The sequence below is a fragment of the Rhipicephalus sanguineus genome, chromosome 8 (assembly GCF_013339695.2).
Source record: "Rhipicephalus sanguineus isolate Rsan-2018 chromosome 8, BIME_Rsan_1.4, whole genome shotgun sequence".
NCBI lineage: Eukaryota > Metazoa > Arthropoda > Arachnida > Ixodida > Ixodidae > Rhipicephalus > Rhipicephalus sanguineus.
The window spans coordinates 12,528,411-12,544,952 of record NC_051183.1 but is presented as its reverse complement, the minus strand read 5'-3'; positions in this window follow the sequence as shown (position 1 = coordinate 12,544,952).

Here is a 16,542-nt window from a genome sequence, read left to right as displayed (position 1 = left end):
CAGGACGGATGCATACACAAAGGAAGGTCGCGTTCTTTTCTTTTTACACGCTCTTCATTCACCGGCATTGCTTCGTCGCACTCTTTTCCTTAGCGCCCCGGTGATGCTTGCACAACTCGGACCATGTACGCGGCGTGCTCCCAGCTGGACTACATGCTGAGAGCGAGCCCCCATTCAGAGGCAGCTCGAGCTTTAGCTCCTTTCTCTGTGTGTGTGTTGAGAGCACGGAGTGTGTTGACGCCTTCCTTCTTCGTCACCGCCTCCTACAGCCCGCGTGTTCTTTCCTCGTTATTTGTTAGTCTTTCTATGGGAGAGGATAAGCTGGAAATAGGGATGGAAGGAGATGGGCACTGGCTGCTACTGGAGACCACAGTGGCGGTGAAGTGGTAGGGCTGCCGCCTCCAGTGATGAAGGTAGTGTCAGCCCTTTGCGACACGCATTTGATCAACGGTCCATAAATGCGTACAATTTGAGGCCAAGGTTCTGGAGACTCAATATATATTGAGTCTCCAGAACCTTATATAAAGCAAGTGGAAATGCTTGAGTAAAGTATAGTGTATTAAGGCGAAAGCCTTGGATGCCTCATCAAACGCGAAAATTGACCGTCGGCGGGCGTGAACACGAATTATAAAAAAAAATTATCATCACGTGATGACGTCACAGATCGCCAAAATCTGTGACGTCGCATGACGTCACTATGACGTCGTCGACGCCACAGCGTGACGTAACGTGATGACGTCAGCACATGACATCGTCGCTTGGTCAAAGGTGGGTCGATCACGGAGGCCGTGCAAAATCAGGTGAATGCCTCCGTTCGTGGAGGCAGTGAATACGGCACATTAATGGTTGCAGAAATCTCGAGAGGAGGCGGGGGAGGATCGATACATCGAAAGTAAAAGACGAAGATGGCTTCTGCCTTCGAATCGTCTTACGCGAATGCATAAGGGACCCTGTGAGTTTTTTATAGCAATTAATTGTATTATGTAAATAATTATCTAATTACTGTACAGTTAGTCACGCCAGATTTCTTAGTGAGTCACGCTAGTCACGCGAGAAAACAAGTTCAGTGACCCATTCAAAATGCATCCAATAGTTACCTGCTGACGGCAACCATTCCAGAAGTATATAAAGAAATATTTCAAAATTCCTGACGAAACGCCCCATAGAGCGTCTCTTTAAACACGGTAGATACTTCACCGAAGTGATCGTTTCTCGGAAAATATTCCGCCCAGAAGTAATGCACGAGAACTTTAGGTAGCAATAATGTTTAATTTATCAATATATCAGCGTTCGTTGTCTCTTTACTGCCACTAGTGCACAGAAATGACAAAAGCAAGTTTCGTGTACAAATACACACATCGTGTCGCAAAGGGTTAGATTCCGGTGCCGCCGGGAACCCGGCAGTTTTTCCCCCCCATAAATGGAAGACAGGTACCCCAACCTGCCACATAGTAGTCTATAAGCATTCATATCAAGACGCTGGTCTCTCCTTTCCCTCCCCCTCCTTCTCCACGAATCTGCGCCGTGCTCGCTATTCGGGTTGCAGAAGTTAGCGTCTTTCATAACCCCTGCCCACTATTACTTCGAGATACGGGAGGTCCCCGGGTAAAAACGTGACTGTCGGCTCACGTGCGCCGGGCTCTTCCACGGCGCCCACCTAGACGGCTGAATGGACACCACGGGGAGGCCCTAGCTATCGGCGCGGAGGTTGGGACATCCGGTTGCGCCATCGAGTTTCACACTGTGACGTCAGCAGAGGATGCGTGGCGGGGGAGAGGGAAAAGGAGCACCGTTGGTAATGGAGCGCGTTTATCCGACTTGCATTTCTGCATCCCGACCGGGCTGCAGAAATTAGGCGCCTTTTCCTCTTCAAACCATTACCACCACCACCACCACTTGCATTACGAGTGTGTGCGCTGCGCTCGCCGAATGTCAAATTTACACTGTCCGCATTCGGATTCATTACCTAAGCCTTGCGTGGCGTAAACTGATGGCGGCGTTACGTAGTAATCGTGGGATGCGACGGGGAAAGAAGATGTAACGAGCAGAGAGCAGACAGTTGAGTCCGGCTGGGAAAGCAGGACAAGGTCGGTGAACCACGCGCACACACGAGCATTCATTGCACGAACCTTTGCTTATGATTACGCAACTTTGAACGTTTCTGTTACAGCATAGCTGTTATGGTCGAGGTTTGCCGTGAGTCGTAGATCGAAAATATCATCATCATGAACCGGCATGCGCTCAATGACCACCGGAGCATTTTGTACAAGTGGTTATCAACAGGCGCTGAAACGTGACCACTAACTCTGCCCTGACCCCGCCTTGCGCGACTTAGTGCAAATTGCGGTAATTTTGACAGCGGAGCCGTTTAAGCTTTTTCAGGATAATCATGCATTACTGGAGGTTACTAATTATGTTATCATAGATACCGTGTCTTCGTTTATGGGATACATTGAAATTACTCACACTTTAAGAGAGTTGACTGTTGGGCTAGTTGGTGTTCAGACATGGGAACCATCGTTAAAGGCACAACACCACACAACACAAGAGAAGACCAGACGAGCACAGGCGCAAACTAACAACTGATTTATTGAAGGCAGATCTCCAGGCATATATACCAACAGGCTGCGCAGGCGCAACGTCACAACAATCCTCGGAAAACATCAAAAATATCGCGAAAGAAAATCAATTTCAGCTTTGTAAAGCGCAATGGAAGTGTCGCTGACACACGCCTCACCTGCTTTCCTGATTAGAAACGCTTCTAACGTTTCATGAGCCGTTTTTTGTCTGCTTCTACCTACAATTTTTGCGCATCGGAAACGTGGTTCACAATTCGGGCATGTCATGCAATGGTCGACAAGATGGCTTCGCTCTTTGTTAATTAGATTTCTTGCGTGTTCCCTGAGCCGGTCATTGAGGCAGCGCCCCGTCTGGCCGATATATACTTTGCCGCAGGTCAGGGGAATCTCGTACACGACGTTGCTGGCACACTGAACGAAACGTCGTTCATGGTTCTTTTTGCAGCCTCCCTTTTCCTCCGCACAGGTGGTGCGACGGCTCAGCTGAGCGAGCTTCTGGGGGGCCGAGAAAGCCAACGGCACGTTGAACCGGCTAGCCACTTTTTTTCAGGCTATGTGTGACCTTATGCATGTACGGCACCACTTCTGGCCTCTGAGCGCCCACCAGGGGCTTCGCGGCATCTGAGTAGCAACGGTGCTTCAACTTCTTAAGCAGCGTCTCAGCAACAGACAAGACGACCGACCCAGGGAAGCCGGCTGAAAAGAGCCTCCCCAATTGAAGGTTAAAACTATCCTGCACCTTGTGAATGCACGACTTCCGAAGTGCTGAATCTAAACAGAGAGTAGCGATGCCTCTCTTTACCGTTTTTGAGTGAGCTGAATTGTACGGAAGGAGCTCTTTTTGTGCACGCGGAGCCTGTGCTCGTCTGGTCTTCTCTTGTGTTGTGTGGTGTTGCGCCTTTAACGATGGTTCCCATACTCACACTTACTTATTCTTAGTTTTACTTTCTTCGTTAGTGAGAATGGTCTGTTACGTAATGTTCGCATGCATCCGAAACAAAATTTGTTTTTGTTCTTACAATATTAAGACCCCAAACAGGCCTTTGACTATGGATCGAACCAGTGTTGCCTACTTACGTGCATCATTTCGATGGAGGTGAAATGCTACAGGTGCATGTCCTGTGCGATGCCACTGCACGTTGAAAAACACCGAATGGTATACAAAACTTCCGGAGCCCTCCACTACGGCGTGCCTCGTAACTACATCGTGATTGTAGCTCGTAAAACCCAGATATTAATATTATTATTATTATTACATTCTATGTGTATCGCGCTTAAAAGAAAATGTAGTACATAAAAAACAAGATGAGAAAGAAAGATATACAGAGAGAAAGAGAAAAAAAGAGAGAAAGAAGGTGGCTAACCGGGTGGGCATACCTGATAGATGCTCTGGGGGTTGAAGTAAGGGCACAGTACATTATTTTAGAAAAATGGTAAAAAGTACCTGTTCGCGCATTATATTTTATCATCTAGTCTTGATGCTTCTTCTGAAAAACTCTCGCAAAAACACGCTAGAGCTTCTATGCTGACGACGAACCACGGTCGAGGAATTCTGGTTTCCTGGGAACAATACGAGAATCAGCCTGGCGTTCTCTTCCACTACGATGACGATCGAAAGATTATCGCATTTCGTAAAAAAAAGAAAAGCAGGAAGATATAAAAAAAAGAAAACTAGAAGCATGACCACACGTGCCTTTGACAAACAGAGACCTCTTGTTGACTCTACAACGAAGATGTTCTCTGCGCATCTTTCTTTCTATACTTCGCTTTTTTATATATATACACCGTCTAGGACATATAACTTCTTTTCCTCTTTCTTTTTTGCGCGAAGCCACGAGTGCTCCCTCTTGCTTCTTCCACGAAACTGTGCGCGGTGACGCATTTTCTGTCAACACAAGGAGCGTCGCCTCCCCAGTCGCTATCCCGTCTCTGCGCTGCGGACTTTTTTTTTTTCGGCGTATCGCGCCTGTTTACCTCCCACTGCGTCGCCGATCCGTTTCCAGTGGTCGCATCCAACAGGAGCTACCGTTTTTACTTGCTTCTTGGTCATAGACCGATATAAAAAACACACACACAGTCGCTGCGGTGCTCCCATATTGCGTTTCGGTATCGAACGAATTAAGACTGGTGGCTGGCCTCTCTGTATTTGTCGAAGTATAACATAGACATACGCGCGTACATGCACACACAGACACACACGCACAAACACACACGCACACGTGCAAACCCCTAGTCGATAGATAGAGGCAGAGTAGATATCAGATTCCTGGTCAAAGAAAGTAAGGGACAAAGAGTAAAATAACGAGAGAAGAAATGAGAGATGGTCGAGAGCGATGTTTAAGCGCAAATAGGCGGCAGAGAATAATTGTAACTCCGCCATGGTAACTATGACATTGCTCTTCTGAGAACGAGATTGCGGTCTCGGTTCCCTGCTGCATACCTATGAAAGCTGTGAACGAAAATGCCCGCATTCCACGCTTTGACTGCGAGGCACACTAAAGAGAAAAATTCTTTCCCTCGTATTGTGCAGTATTTTGCTCTTCGACAATACAAAAAACAGCGCTGTCTTTTTTCGACAATTTATGTTTAAAACTCAGTGTAATGACAGAGTACGGCTGAGCGCGAGAACATAGGAAAAAGCAAGTGCGGAACTTCAAGGGGAAAAAAAGGGCTCAACGTAACGGAAAAGCCACTGCACAAATAAAAACAATATTAATTATAGACAATTAGGACCTAAAAATAGACACAAGCTCCGCCCCCATTACTGCGGCTCGCCTGTCATTCATCTGGGCGAGGTAGTGGCGCTTGGTGATTTCCGTTCTAACCACAAGTACTTTTTCGCTGCCAATGTAGTACTACGCATGTAGAGAAAATAAAAGTTCGTCGTCCCTTGGTAAACTGTTACTTTTGGCTGAACGGTGCTGTCATATTCTTTGTCGAAATTTGACGGGAAGTGTGTGACCAAAAAACTAGCGGCACGAACACGATACGCCTGCATCGGATAATAATTATAATTGTTGAAGTTTAACGTCCCAAAACCACGATATTATTATGAGGGACGCCGCAGGGCTCCGGAAATTTCGACCGCCTGGGGTCCCTTAACGTGCACCTAAATCAAGTACACGGGCCTCAAAGATTTTCGCCTCCATCGAAAATGCGGCCGCCGTGGCCGGGATTCGATCCCGCGACCTTCGAGTCAGCAGTCGAGCACCGTAACCACTAGACAACCGTGGCGGGTTTGCCGGTATGGGAAAGTCACCAACTTGAAATACGCGGGATGTGCTTACGTCACGTAAATAACCAACTATCGATGTAGGACGCGGCATTCATGTAAATTTTGTCTGGGTGGGACGGCGACGGCTGTGGGCGGAGCTTGCATTTATTTAACATGAAGCATTTCTTGGCGAAATTCCGCGACTTTGAGATCTATCTATCTATCTATCTATCTATCTATCTATCTATCTATCTATCTATCTATCTATCTATCTATCTATCTATCTATCTATCTATCTATCTATCTATCTATCTATCTATCTATCTATCTATCTATCTATCTATCTATCTATCTACGAATTTGAGCTCTTGACGCCGTTTTTTAACACGAAAGTGTTTTATGCCGGGGTTCACCAAGACTTCAGCGACGTCTTTCCGTCACGGAAATGGCGTCGAAAAAATATACACGATCAGATGGCAAAGAAAAGAAGTTCCATCAGCGGGCATCAAACCGACGACCGCGCGGTCCGTAACAACACATGGCGGGCACGCTATCCACTGCGCCACGGTCACCGACTCTAGAGGCTTTACAAACGCGCCTTTTATAGCTATCACTCTCCCGGTCGGCGGGGTAGTGTTGCCCTCTGGGAGCGGTAAAGTAAAGTAATTCGTCATTACTGTGGCCTCTGCGATTAGCACCTGCAACGCGTTACACGTCCCTCCCATTCGGCGTGCTTTCAATAGAAGTTCAATTTTGTCAATGCCTTAACACCCCGCGAGGTAGCGACCTTAGCCGAAGCGTCGTAAAAGCGTCGGCCTGGCTCATAGCTCTGCGACGCGCGCCTGCCTCATCTGGCTGTAACACCGCGTTCCCCGCTCACGCGCTCGCCCCTAGAAGAATCGCGGCCGGGCTACCGGGGCGGTACGACACGCTATGCGTTTCCCTCTAGTGCGGCCAAGGTGTTAATCACATTTTAACATGCCGCGGGATGGCGACCACGTTCTGCGTCCAATATGCGGCGCTCTTCTGGCTATCAAACCTAGTTCTCTGATTACGCTTTCACCGTTAACTACTACAGCTACCACAATGGCTTAATTATTTAGCAGGGACGTTAGTCGTTGGGATGGAGATGTGCCACCAATCATCAACATGGACACATCCACGTTAAACGGTGCTATAGCTGCCAGACATCACTATACATTGTGCAAACTCTCTCATACCAATGTACAGTAAACATTCACTTACTTCTGTAAGGGCACGCTTTACTTTCGTGTTATTCCGATTTCTAAGACGGGGGGATCAACCATGTTTTCTTGATGGGATGTACTATACTGAAGTTGGTACTATGGCGTGACATGACTGCATGACGAACATAAACGGCAGGACATAACATGAAATCATGATATGCGTGTCATGTACTGCATGACTTACATGTCACGCTCATGGTGCGCTCGTGGCCACTTCACTAGCTTGATATATACCAAAATTGGTATGGCGTGACATTTCTGTGTGACGAACATAAATGACTGGTTGTACGTGCAAATCATGACATACATGCATGCATAGGTCGGCAAAAAATGTGGAGCTCACTAACACTCACTCATGAAATATATTTTGCCCTTAGAGCTCACTCGGACTCAGGCGCACGAAAATTCAGGCGACTCACTCAGGCGACTCACTCAGGCGACTCACTCGGACTCAGATTCACTGAAATTTTTCTCAGCCGGACTCACTCGGACTCAAACTCACCAAAATATTACTCCCTCGGACTCACTCAGACTCAGACTCACTGCTTTATCTAAGTCTGAGTGAGTCAACTCATGAGTCCGTTAGCGTAGAATGAGCTATTTCGACCATGGTGTCAATGTTCTTTAAGACCATATTTGGTGCTCTATTTGGCGCCTTTTGATCTCGTACCTTCAAATATGAGTTATCAGTGGTTGCAATCCAGTAAGGACATTTTTATTGAAAGAGATGGCTCACACGAGATGCTCAGCAACCAAATCTCAGCAACCAAATCCTGGCAGTCCAGAGGGCCCGGGACATCGCCGAGAGGCTCCAGCTTCCGGCACCTTCCTGGGTGGCTCCACCTGGCTGAGCTAGCGGGGCCTCCAATCGCGTTCAGCTTCTGCCACTTTTGGACCACAGTAAAGTTCTCACTCACTCACTCACTCACTCACTCACTCACTCACTCACTCACTCACTCACTCACTCACTCACTCACTCACTCACTCACTCACTCACTCACTCACTCACTCACTCACTCACTCACTCACTCACTCACTCACTCACTCACTCACTCACTCACTCACTCACTCACTCACTCACTCACTCACTCACTCACTCACTCACTCACTCACTCACTCACTCACTCACTCACTCACTCACTCACTCACTCACTCACTCTGTATGGCCAACATATTCTTAGGCTGTGACCGATTATGGAAAAGATGTGAATTGGGGAGAGGGGGAGACGGAGGTAGGAGTAGGCGGAAGTTGACACGTGGTGAGGACTGCGGTTCATACCTTCTCCGACTCGATGTGAGTGGCAGTGGAAAAGTCTAGGTTGCTTTTTATATTATTCGGGCACCATCCGGATTCCCAGATCCCCAGTACGAGTCAAACAAGTAGGAGGGTTAAGATGAAAGCGAACGGAACATCCGAGCATCGAAGGCACAGTTCACGTCGTTCAGATGGTATATATTCAACTTCTCCGCCAACGACGTGTTCGCTCGATCAAATATCTGAGGTTATTACTTGCACTGCGCAGAATGGAGATGGTGGGCCGAAAAGAAAGACAGGCGACCTACGTAGGCAGGAGAATTCTGACGTCATTTCGAGCTACAGGCTCTTAAATAACTGCTCGAGAACGAAACTTCCCTATATAGACGAAACTGGGATATTGTCGGCGCGTGATTATTTACCGAAACTACGGCGCAGCATGAAACACAAGTAGAAACAGAATGTTTCAGAAAACATGATATTCGGCGAGATGGTGCGTAGCTTCTGGGAATGTGAAAGGGAAACAACTGACATTCACACATACAAGATAGCGCCCGTCGAGTGCCTTTCGTTATGTGTGACAATGTACTCCATGCCTCGGTTGCTACGCATCTCTTGGGTGAACCACAGTTTCGGTAAATAAAAGAAATGGCTAAATTGTCACCAAAAACAAAAATGAAAATGCCGGCGGAATTAGGTAAGTAAGGTAGAGCAGACGGATGACGGAGCCTTTCTTTCTTTCCTTCTTTCTTTCTTTCTTTCTTTCTTTCTTTCTTTCTTTCTTTCTTTCTTTCTTTCTTCCTTTCTTTCTTTCTTTCTTTCTTTCTTTCTTTCTTTGTTCTTTTCTTTGTTCCTTTCTTTCTCTCTTTCTTTCTTTCTTTCTTTCCTTCTTTGTTCTTTTCTTTGTTCCTTTCTTTCTCTCTTTCTTCCTTTCTTGCATATTTCTTTCTTTCTTTCTTTCTTTCTTTCTCTCTTTCTTGCCGTCTTTATTGCTTTCTTCCTTTCGTGCTATACAGAGGCCCACCTATTTGAACAATTTGTCGATAGGTTTACAAGGGTTATATAATGGGGTGTGTTCGCTGATAAATTTGCCTTTCGCTGCAGTGTTCACTATAGACTACAGGGTGCTTTTTTTAGACAATGCAGATTTTTTGTAAAATTTTTATGACAGACACTGTCCTGTCATTTTCACACGCAACCTCTACGTAGAGGTAGAAATACTTTGCCGCAGCTAGAAGGACACCGACGCGACTGATTGACAACGACTCGCTAATTAACTGTGTAATTATTGACTTGAGGGCCGTTGTTTATATTACAAAGTTGTAGTGCACGCCAATTTATGGCCCATCCATTGTTTTAAAAAATCACGAAGGTTGCGCGTAACTTGAGATATTCATCATCGAATTTTAAGGGCGATATCGACACTCACGGGGCCTAGCGCGCACCAAATGCAGGCTTGTCTTTTACGCAAAATCTGAACTACGCGTGACAAGGAAGTGCCAAGGAACAAGGAATCAGGGCGTGCCAAAGCAGAATCTGTCTAAGAAAATCGGCAAGAATTCTGAAATACTCAAGTAGACCGCTTATTCTTTGGGTACGATATGTGATAATTATCTGTTTTTTTCTGAAGCTATAAACAGGCTCGAAAACTATTTCGCCTGTCTCCAAAAGGACGCGCCGTCTGCCCTGAGTTTCGTGCTTCACACAGAAAAAAAGAAGTTAATATTGCTGTTTTCCTGCGCACAGATCGAAAGAAATAGATAAGCACCAAACACCACATGCAAAGGTAAGGTGATCTGCTGGAGCATGTATACGATGACTTGCCGCTTTTCACGAAAAGATACACCAGGACGCGCGTTCATTCAACTTTTCGGCACTTCCTTCTCACGGGTAGTTCCGGTCTGACGTAACAGAGAGGTCGCGTTTCGTGCACGCCGGCCGCGATCAGCTTCGATTTTGTCCTTAAAATTCAATGATGAATATCTCGAATTACGGGCAACTTTCGTTATTTCTAAAAAATGGGCATGTCCTAAATTGGCACGCACTACAACTTTCTGTTATAAACAACTGCCCTCAAGTCAACAAATAAAAAAGTTAATCAAAAAGTTCTTGCTAATTAGTGACGTCAGTGTCATTTTAGTGGCGGCAAAGTATTTCCGCCTCGGCGTGCAGTTCGTGTGCGAAAACGACAGGAGTGTTACTGTCATAGGATTTTTATAAAAAAATCCAGTATTGTCTGAAAAAAAAGCACACTGTATACACCACAAATATATTTGCCGAGTTATCATCCGCCATCACACACGGTAAATCGGAGAGATAAGACATTGCTGCTTTTATTCAAATGAGGCATATACATGAATTTGAATTTTTGAATTCGAATATGAATCCTGAATTTTTTTTCTCCGATGCATTTCTTGTGATAAAGTGAACTTATTCTCCATCTGAACTTCCCGCATTGTATTGCTTGGAGAGTTACCAGATGCTAATGAGCTAACAAGCAAATAGTCATCACAAAAAAAGCGCAAAAAAGCGGCGCGACTTTCGTGAAGAAGCCCCAAAGAAGCAGGATTTTCCCATACTTGAGAATATTTTTAATTATATAATAAAAAGATGTCCCTCAAGTACGAAGGGGAGTTGAAAAAATAACTTGAATTATGTTTTGTGGCGAAAATATGCTCAACTATGAACGAAAGCACATATTTAATTTTTAACAGTGTCTCCAGGGTGGTCATCACTCGGCCGAATGCACGTTTTCCAGTGCATGAGAAACGTTACGTGTTGATTCCCCCAACGTATGTTTGACTTCAACACTGCACTACTCAAAGTCATCGACAAACGCGCTACTGGTGAACGTGATTATCACTAAAATAGCTATATTTACAGGAAAAATGCAAATATCCCCCCCCCCAAAAAAAAAAAACAAGAAAACCCGCTAAGTAGAATTGAAAGCTGGGCAAGTTGGTAACGATTCATAGTTGGTCGAGGTAAACAGCGCAGAAAACGAAGACAGAGTAAAGGAGGGAAACAACACGAGCGCTGTCTTTCAACTGACAACTTTAATGAAGAAACACCAAACATATACATTTTTTTTGCGCATGCTCTCACAGGGCAAGGAAAAAAGAAAAAGAAGAAAACACTTCTGTGTGGCACGAGGCAGCTATCTTAACAACGTTAGCGGTTACAATAATCTAAAAAAGATGAAAAAAGATGAAATATCTTTTATATATATATATATATATATATATATATATATATATATGTGTGTGTGTGTGTGTGTGTGTGTGTGTGTGTGTGTGTGTGTGTGTGTGTGTGTGTGTGTGTGTGTCAAAATGCGGAAATATGGGCGTCATTGGCACGCCCGCTTATTTACGTGCCGGGAGAATACATTTTCTCAGCCTATCACAGAGCCGCACGCTTTAAGGCAGCCAGCCCCTGTCCAGTAGTCACACAAACCTTCAGGCGTGCAGCCGTCCCAGCTGTGCAAATAAACTGTTTACACGTCCTGTATTTAGTTTGTATTTCTCCCGTTGCTCCGTTCACGCGGTTCACCATGTCAGGATGTTTGTTTTCGATTTCCGCATATGCGTCATTCCGGCGTTTCCTGTTTACAGAATGGCTTTTCTTCCGTTTCATATTTTGGTTTATGGTTGGTTGTTTTTCGTACGTTCCTGTACGCATGTCAAATGCAAACGTAAAGATCGCTCGCTTTGCGTGTTTATGTTATGCTATAACGTGCCGTGTTTCCGTATCGTAAAGAGCGCAATAGCGAAACTTCCGGTAGCCGTCACGTGCGGGAGCGTCACGTGACCTGTGCAGAAACGTCAGGTGTGACGCCATTGGTGGAGCGGCACGTCCATGTAAACTGTGGTTCTGGCAGCAGCGACGCTGGCCAAACATTGAGAACCGCGGAGCGGCATGGCAGGGGCGTAGCCAAGGGGGGAGGGCGTTCAACACCCCCCCCCCCCCAGGAATTTTTCAGTTTTGCTTGCGTATATATACACGCACACGTACGAACGCACGCACGAACATAGATAAAGTACGGCTGAATCCCCCCCCCCCGAAAAAAATTTCTGCCTACGCCCCTGCGGCATGGCGTAGGTTACCCGAGCCCCACTGACACGGCCCTACCAGTGACGCCAGCAAAATAGCGATACCTTGGCAACGCAAGGCAGAACCTTTGTTGAAATATTTCAAAGAGGCCGACGAAGGCGAAAATATATTAGCTTTGACATTAAAGTCTAGGCGGGCAAACACGGAGACAATTAAGAAAGAAGCCAAGACACCACAAGCGCCGATTAATAGCTATGGTTGTTACAACTATAGTTGTTAGTCGGCGTTTGTGGTGTCTTGACCAAGGGCGTCCGCAGAAATTTTTCCAGGGGGGTGCATCCAAGGGGGGGGGGGGTGTTCACTACCGTGACTTGACCGGCAAGGTTAGTCAATAATATGTAATAACGTGCAAAGTTGGTTGGCAATCCTGAAGGCCGTTTCACACGGATATGCGGACCTTTTGTGTGCTAACCAACGTGTGCAGCTTATTGCTACTGATAGAAAGATATTATCTGAAATTCCAGGGGGGGGGGGCAGCCGCCCCCCCTTGCACCCCCCTCCGGACGCCCATGGTCTTGACTTTCTCTTGTGTCCGTGTTTGTACGCCCGGACTTTGGAGTGAAACCTTACCAACTAGCTGAACTCTCCATTGTTCCTAAGCTTTGCTTTGGCGTTTCGGCTTCCACACGCGGGCCTTGTTCGCAATGAAGGCAAAAAGAGCAAACACACGAAGCTATATGCGGCTTAGTACATGACGTAAGGTCCAGGCATATATCGGATTACGAGTGATGTCTTTGGGATTCAAGAGAGAGAGAAGGACAAAGGAAAGACAGGGAGGTTAACCAGGGTAAATATTCGGTTGGCTACCCTGTACTTCGGAAAGGGGATGCCAAAGATTGGAAGAGAAGAAGAGAAAACATTTTATTAAAGAATATATAAACCAAGCATGTGGGAGGGAACCCTTGTCCGGGGTCCCGGTGATCTCAGCGACGAGACGGGCCCGTTCAACCAAGGCCTGGTGGACCTCGGGAGGCCCGTCGCAGAGGGCATCGTCCCACAGCTCTTCAGAGCCTGTAACGACACCACAATGTCGTGACAATAGCACTGTCTAAAAGCAACACGCCAACATCGTCTGAAACCAGTCACCGTTCAGTCCGATTTCTCGAAGGAACCGCAGCAACACTCTCATAACCGCTCGCGCTGAAGACCCGGTAGGCCAGTGTCCTAGGAATTATTCCTTTGTGAGAAGGCGGTTCAAAGTGCGTGCTGTGGTATGAGTATGAAGTGACTCGAGATAAAGGCGGTGACTAAATAATGTATATTAATTGTTGGACTTTTGCGTCTCAAAACCACAACGTGAATATGAGGGACGGCGTAGTGGAGGGCGCCGGAAGATTTTACCATATGGTGTTCTTCAACGTGCACCTGAATATAAGTACGCGGGCCTGTAGCATATCGGCTCCATCGAAATGCGGCCACCGCGGCCAGGATTCGATCCCCTGGCGTTCGGGTCAGCGGTCGAGCACCATAACCACTAGGTCACCGCGGCGGGTAAATACGCTGACTTAGATTTCGATCACTGGAAAGCACGCATGCGCTGTCCTAGCCTATATGGAGACCTGTGGAGACAGCATGTTCTTCAATGTACAGTCGCACGCAATATGACTTGCATCACGGCAGCGCGTGGCCTCACCAGTTCAAAGGCTGCGCATCGCTTCCGGTAGCCCTTATTTCCTTAACTAAACGCTGTTCTCTCACTTGGGTATGATACCAAATAAGAAAACATCATTTAGTTGTTGAAATAAAAACAAGTTGAAGCTATGCGCAATCTTTGAAACTCGTGAAGCCACGCGCTCCCGTGTTGCAAGTCATATTGAGCGCGACTGTACGTACGTATCGTGGTGCTTGTTAACGTCGTCCCGGTCCTCAGGCGTCGGTGGTGTTGTACAGAAAGTTGTGGGAAATAAAATACTTCAGCAAGTGTAAATTTCGGTCATTCGCATTGCTAGCGACGCGTTCGGAAAACCGTAAATCGTATAGACGCGTGGCTATACATCATCTACAAAACGTTTTTCAAACGTATTTCCGCTATAATTGGCGGCTAGCGGCCAAGCGCAGCGTTGCAAGAACAGCGCGGAAGACACTGGTAACCTGCAAAACAAGAATACAACTAGAAGCTCTCACTTTATATGTTCGTGCAAATTAAGGCAAATTGGGCAAATTTTGAGTCAACCTATCTTCAAAAGACCGCAAATCGCAACTTTCGTATGATTAACTATATTATAAACTACCTAAGATTGGGACAAATCATGGGATGCAATGCTTGAGGTGCAAAATTTCTAAGCTGCTAAATGAAAAGAAAGAACTGTTAGATCTAATAAAGGAATCGCCTTCTCTAAAATTGTGTAAAAGGAAATAAGTGCATATAGTGGTATCACACCTCGTTGTGTCATCAGTGCAAACTTCTGCACGCTGAAAAAAAAAAAAAACTGCGCGAGTCCTGTTTTCGACGTCTTGTCTGCGTTTTAGCGCAGTTTTAGTCGTCATTCTGAATAATATGTTACTTTGTTACTTTGTTACTTTGTTACTTTGTTACTTATGTTACTATGTTACTATGTTACTTATGTTACTATGTTACTTATGTCACTTATGCCACATCACTTATGCTACTCGTGCAGACTGACTGACCGGCAACGTTTGTACAGGGGTCAGGGCCTCAGTAAGGCGCATGCGAGCGCCTTTACTCCTGCCCATCTTGGTTTTATGTAGCAAAACTGAAATTTGTGGATAAAATAAGGGACAACAAAAACGTAAAATAAAGGGCTTCTCAGCGACACCACGACAACTTGACGTGGAAACTTCAGGAAGTTGCTTCTGTTACACTCTCTCCTAACTGTCCCTCCCTCCAGGATAGAAATAAGCGCCCCATTTCAAATAAAACGAACGTTTCAACTCGTAAGTATTAAAAAAAGTTATCAAAGCTTCGCCCTAGTGGTGCCAAGCCTGAAGGAAGAGCGGAGCTGGGAGGCATTGCTTGTTTCTCTGAATTTTTTTCTTTTCTTTCTTTCATTTCTGTCTGTTTCTTCTATCTCTTTCTTTGTATCTGTTTCTTTCTATTTCTTTCCTTCTATTTCTATTTGTTTCTCTTTTCTCACTATTTCTATCTTTATTTCTCTTTCTTCCGTTTCTTTCTCACTCTCTATCTCTCTGCTTCTCTCTCTCTCTCTCTCTTCACTTTTTTCTGTTTATTTCCCGCTTTCTTTCACTTTCTGTTTTGCTCTCTGTTTTTTTCTATCTTTTTCGTGTGTGTTTCTTTCTATTTTTTCTCCCTCTCTCTTTCTATCACTTTCTTTCTCTCTTTCTTTCTCTCTCTATTTTCTATTTCTCTTTCTCTCTCTCTCTCTTTCACGTCTTTCACGTGCTCCACTTCGCCGAGCAGAGTTTTTGTTTAGCGCTCGCACCTGCTGTACTCGGCAGTGAGGGTTGCCCAATTCCTGTGGCGCATTCCCACCTGTGGAGTTTTGCACGACGGAGCACAAGTTACAGAAAACTTGCAGAGCTTGGCTGTTAAAGAAAAGACAAAGAGAAGAAGAATACCGCTGTCACACTATACCGTTATTGGCTGTCACTAACGCCCATCTATCCACAATCGGAACAGACCAATTGAGAGCAGCCAGTGACCACGACATCCGTGGACACACGCCTACGCTCCGACAGCCGGCTTTATCATCCCTAACGCCGTACTTCTTCAATGTTTGTTGAATGGCAACGCTCAACGCACCCCAAACACGGCAAGAAAGACACGTTTCTTTGACGGCGCCTTTCAAGGCAGGAAGAACAAAAAAAAAAAGATCCGGGATATTGGCCTTCATATATAACAACGCTTCAGTAGCATAAAAACAACGCTTGGTCTTGTTCCCCACAAGCCTTGCTGGCATATCCGCGACGCAGATGGTGACAGCTCTGACATTTCTTTCTTTCTTTCTTTCTTTCTTTCTGTCTCTGAAGACTACATCGCATTACCTCAATCTTTTCTTTTCGAAGGGTGCACAGTCATAGACAGGCACGGTGAGCAACTTGTTGGCGAAATTCTAGAGGCAACCGAAATTCAGAGGCTTGGTGATGGTTGTGCCAGCAGGCCCTCAATTTCCCTATCAAAGGAGGTACATTACCTGGAATGCGTGCCTTGTTACTATC